Source organism: Nylanderia fulva, unplaced genomic scaffold (assembly GCF_048542155.1).
Source record: "Nylanderia fulva isolate GAGA-0341 unplaced genomic scaffold, ASM4854215v1 Scaffold1304, whole genome shotgun sequence".
Classification (NCBI taxonomy): domain Eukaryota; kingdom Metazoa; phylum Arthropoda; class Insecta; order Hymenoptera; family Formicidae; genus Nylanderia; species Nylanderia fulva.
The window spans coordinates 7,501-13,131 of NW_028189523.1; the positions used below are offsets into that span (position 1 = coordinate 7,501).

General features: G+C 52.6%; 2 pseudogenes; both read left to right on the plus strand.

Moving 5' to 3' along the window:
• LOC146724452 (large subunit ribosomal RNA) overlaps positions 1 to 335 on the plus strand; it is a 1,208-nt pseudogene extending 873 nt beyond the window's left edge.
• A 2,999-nt stretch (positions 336 to 3,334) lies between these two features.
• On the plus strand, positions 3,335 to 4,515 carry LOC146724453 (small subunit ribosomal RNA; annotated as a pseudogene).
• Positions 4,516 to 5,631: the final 1,116 nt, after the last annotated feature.

Sequence of the window (5,631 nt, forward strand, 5' to 3'; positions counted from 1 at the left end):
TATCCTCTCCACTCCAGTCGAAGGTGGCAATGATATCTCTAGGAGTCTCGTGAGTCAAAAGGCGCAATGTGTCAAAACAATGTGACACTACTAGGCGGCCGGTACTCGGGCCGGTCGTCGCACGAGCCCGGTTTGCCGTACGGCGCCATCGCCCGTCGCCGGGATCTCACCGCTACGACGGCACGGCGTCTAACGGTCGATCATGGGTTTCGCAAGTTCGATGTCGAGACTCGGAATCGTCTGTAGACGACTTAGGTACCTGGCGGGATGTTGTACTCGGTAGAGCAGTTACCACGCTGTGATCTGTTGAGACTCAGCCCTCGGCTTGGGGATTCGTCTTGTCGGTTAGACAAGACTCCACACGTTCGACGGCGAAAGAAACACGCCGCGAACGGACTTGGAAAATTTCTCGCTCGCCGGCGAAAGCAACACGCCGCGAACGGACTTGGAAAAATTTCTTGCTCGCCGGCGAAAGCAACACGCCGCCGAAGGACTTGGTAAAATTTCTCGGATCGCCGGCGAAAGCAAACACGCCGCAAAACGGAATTGGGAAGAATTCTCGCTCGCCGGTCGAAAGCAAACACGCCGCGAAACGGGACTGGAAGAATTTCTCGCTCGCCCCGGCAAAAGCACACGCCGCGGCGTAACTTGCGAAGGAATTTGTCGCTCGGTCCGCGCGAAGGCAAAAACACGCCGCGAGCGAACTTTGAAGAAAGCGGCTGTGCGGCCGGAGGTGTCGCCGCGCAACAAAAAGCAACACGCCGCGATCGGACTTGGGGTACGGGCGGCGGTGCCGCCGGAGGTGTCCGCCTTGCCAAAATCGAAGCAACACGCCGCGTTCGGAATTGGGGTACAAGCGGCTGCGTGCCGGCCGGAGGTGTCGCCCGCCAACGAAAAGCAACACGCCGCGATCGGAGTTGTGGCACGGCGGCGTCGTGCCGCCGGAGGTGTTGCCCGCTAACCAAGGCATAACACGCCGCTATCGGATCGGGCCTGGAAAAATTTCTCGCTTGCCGGCGAGAGCAACGCGCCGCGAGCGAACTTGCGCCTGTTCCCGAGTTCTCGCTTGTACCGCTAACGAGCGAGCTAAATGAGATTAATTAAATGAGGACGCATCGGAAAGTTTATTCGTGCAAACACTCCGGCTTCGCTTATCGGCATCCTGCCTGCATTCGTCCACGTATCGGTCGTAGAATCTCGAAGATTGTGCATCCGACGAGTGGTAGCCGGAAATTAGCAGATATCGTAATAATCGTGTCGCGCGGTCGTGCGGAGCGTCGAAAAGTACGAAACCTTTGTCCGAAACGTATTTCCGTATCGTAGTATTATCTCCTCGTAGCGGCGCTACTCGCCGTCAAGTGCCCCGGAGGTACCGCCGGCGGGCGACGGACTTGGTGAAATCATTCGGTCGTCCGGAGGTGTCGCCCGTCCCGGAGGTGCCGTCCGTCCCCAAGTTGACGCCGGCCGTTATGTGGTGCCGCACGTATAATCACGCCCGTAACGTGCCGTCTCGGTTGCCGCGCGCGTGATTTCGCATCGGGCGAGTGTTCCGTACCGTAATCGCGGTCACCGCAGCTTGCGTGTTGCGTATCATCCGTAATAATTCGAAATATATGTCTCCGACAAGTGGGTTTGAGACACGTTTCGAGTTAGTAATCGGACAGCGCCCTCATGTCGAGCGAGCGCCGAATAGTAAGTAACTTTCGTCCGAAACGTTTTTACGTAGCTCTCCTCGTTGCGGCGCCGTAAATCGTCGTTAAGTGTTCCGGAGGTACCGCCGGCGGTCGTCTGACTTCGAGAGATCATTCGGTCGTCCGGAGGTGCCGCCCGTCCCGGAGGTGTCGCCGGTCGGCCGTAGTTCCCGGAGGTGTTGCCCGGCCCAGAGGTGTCGCCCGGCCCGGAGGTGCCGCCCGACCCGGAGGTGCCGCCCGGCCCGGAGGTACCGTCGGTGCTTATACCTTATTGTCCCGGCATTTCGTTTGTTTCCTTCTTAATTAATTCTAATTATCGTTGTTTGACATTCGCCATACGGCTATCGTGATAATATTTTATCGTACAATAGGACTTTTCGATCGTTCGCTCTCCGCGACAATGTCTCGATTGAACGCGCCTTTCGACGCTCGCGCTCGCATACGGCCGTGCGTAGGACCGTGCGTCGCCGACCGCCTGGCCGGCCGGTTGGGTACTATAAGAGATACGTCGCGCTCGGCGCGTCGAACGAGTCGAGCGAGTCCGGACGAGTCGTAAACGTACTTTCTCGAGTCTCTCGCCACTCCGGCGTGTTTCGACCGCTCTCCGTACCGTCGCCGACCGCTTGGCCGGTCGGTTGGGTACTATAAGAGGTAGGAGAGATTAATATTGTACGTGTCGCGCTCTCGACGTTGACAAACGAAGAATCGCCCGAACGGATCGAGAACGGATTTTGTCGAGTCGCGACTCTGACACGGAGAGAACATTTATATAAAATGTTTGATTTTGGAAACCACGAATATATAAAATAATATACGATCGTCGCAGAACGCGCCGCCGCCAAGTCTTCTCATGCTTGGAGGTTGCGTGTCTCGCGAGAACGTACGTTCGACTCTCGCGTCGTCTCGTATTCCTCTTCGCCGGGGATTACGGTGCGGCTCTTCTCGTTCGTCGCCGAACGCGCGCAAAATTAACGCACACTTATTTATTACGAGCACAGCATTGCCACGAGTCGGTGTCGCAAGACCGAATAGCTCTTATGTGGCGCGCACGCCTCTAGTGTGTTGGCCGCGCGGTTCCCTCTAGTTTCGTACGCAGCAGCGGAATCGTCGCGCTTACCGAGCATCTACTCCACGGATACGAGTTTGCGGGAAGAGTTGCTTCTTCCCGCTCGCTTTGTACGCCGTAGCAAAATCTTATTGCTGGTCGTGTGCGGTTAAACGCGTACGAACCAGACAGAACAGTCCTCGACGTCTAAGCATCGCCATCGTCGATCTAGCGTCAGGGTGAATCGCGCGGTCTCTCGAGACCGCGCATCATAACATTTGGGAGAATAAGAACACGAGTATTTTGATCTTGTGGATTTTTGAACGGAGAGGAGGAGGAAGAAGAGAGGCGGCGGCGTCGGGGGTTTACTCTCGCCTCCGTCGTTCTCTCGTACGCTTTACATAATAGCGTTAAAAACAGCAGAGTGTCGCCGACCGGCTGAGCAAGACCGGCGGCAAATAAAATGGCACATACGAGCGTGTCGCGCGCGCGTCGGTGTTTCGGCATCGAACGCGCGCGCGCGCGAAAAAGAGCTAGCGACGAGTCTTCGGGCTCGCTCGCGAGTTACTCCCTTGCGAGTAACCGTACACGAAGCTCCCTGGTTGATCCTGCCAGTAGTCATATGCTTGTTTCAAAGATTAAGCCATGCATGTCTCAGTGCATGCCGAATTAAGGTGAAACCGCGAATGGCTCATTAAATCAGTTATGGTTCATTAGATTGTACCCACATTTACTTGGATAACTGTGGTAATTCTAGAGCTAATACATGCAAAACAGAGTCTCGACCAGTGATGGAAGGGACGCTTTTATTAGATCAAAACCAATCGGTGGCGGGCGGCTCGCCGTTCGTCCACCGTTTATTTTGGTGACTCTGAATAACTTTGTGCTGATCGCACGGTCCTAGCACCGGCGACGCATCTTTCAAATGTCTGCCTTATCAACTGTCGATGGTAGGTTCTGCGCCTACCATGGTTGTAACGGGTAACGGGGAATCAGGGTTCGATTTCGGAGAGGGAGCCTGAGAAACGGCTACCACATCCAAGGAAGGCAGCAGGCGCGCAAATTACCCACTCCCGGCACGGGGAGGTAGTGACGAAAAATAACGATACGGGACTCATCCGAGGCCCCGTAATCGGAATGAGTACACTTTAAATCCTTTAACGAGGATCCATTGGAGGGCAAGTCTGGTGCCAGCAGCCGCGGTAATTCCAGCTCCAATAGCGTATATTAAAGTTGTTGCGGTTAAAAAGCTCGTAGTTGAATCTGTGTCGCACACCGTCGGTTCACCGCTCGCGGTGTTTAACTGGCGTGATGTGGGACGTCCTACCGGTGGGCTTAGCCTCGCGAGGGGCGGCCCAACTAATATCCCGTCGCGGTGCTCTTTACTGAGTGTCGAGTCGGGCCGGTACGTTTACTTTGAACAAATTAGAGTGCTTAAAGCAGGCTACCTTCGCCTGAATACTGCGTGCATGGAATAATGGAATAGGACCTCGGTTCTATTTTGTTGGTTTTCGGAACCCCGAGGTAATGATTAATAGGGACAGATGGGGGCATTCGTATTGCGACGTTAGAGGTGAAATTCTTGGATCGTCGCAAGACGGACAGAAGCGAAAGCATTTGCCAAAAATGTTTTCATTAATCAAGAACGAAAGTTAGAGGTTCGAAGGCGATCAGATACCGCCCTAGTTCTAACCATAAACGATGCCAGCTAGCGATCCGCCGAAGTTCCTCCGATGACTCGGCGGGCAGCTTCCGGGAAACCAAAGCTTTTGGGTTCCGGGGGAAATATGGTTGCAAAGCTGAAACTTAAAGGAATTGACGGAAGGGCACCACCAGGAGTGGAGCCTGCGGCTTAATTTGACTCAACACGGGAAACCTCACCAGGCCCTGACACCGGAAGGATTGACAGATTGATAGCTCTTTCTTGATTCGGTGGGTGGTGGTGCATGGCCGTTCTTAGTTGGTGGAGCGATTTGTCTGGTTAATTCCGATAACGAACGAGACTCTAGCCTGCTAAATAGGCGTACCCTATGGTATCGCGGAACTTTTGAAAGAAAATCTGCCCGATTTTTTAGAAGAAGTGCCACTATTTGAAAGAAATAAAATGTTCTTTCAACAAGACGGTGCTTGACCACACAACGCCAGGATTGTAACAAACTACTTGAACGAGCAGTGTTCGAGATTCGAACGGTAATAACCCGCGGACAAGAAAGCGTTAAAATATTCATGCATCTCGATCATGCCTCATGCAGCATGCATATAATTTATTAATTAATATCGTGGTCTAACATGCGTATTTTAAATTATATTTAAATTAGCGCTCGGCCGCGAGAGTATACGGATACTCCGCGCCTTCGAAAACAAGCGCTTAAAACAGTCTAAATTGTAAACACCGCTGTCGCGCGAGAGGAGAGAAAAACAAGTAAATAATTACAGTAAACGTTCCTTCACCCTTAATATCACAATAGAACGACAGCAAATGTACTCGAATATTCTAGAATTACAAGGCGTATATAAGCCTTCTCTCTCGCGACCGCGGCGCTTTTTCCGATTGCTCATCGCGAATAAAGTGTGTTCATACGATAAAGATTGCTTGTCTTTGTCTAATTCATTACCGTTGCTTGCGGACACTTAGTAATTTACGACTCGGCTAATTCTCTCGGTAAATTCGGTGCGGTATATTAATTGTAATTTTTGTTAATAGTTTATATAAATATATTTTTTTTGTGAACGTTACGCGTGTGTCGAGTGTTGTGTCTATTTCTCGGTCTCGCTTCCGACCACGTCCTATCCATCTTTCCGTCGCGCACAAGCAGTTTCCTGGACGTTGAATGGGTCGGTATGGCCCGATACGTTGGCCCGCAAGATCCCCGGACCTTAATTCTCTTGATTTCT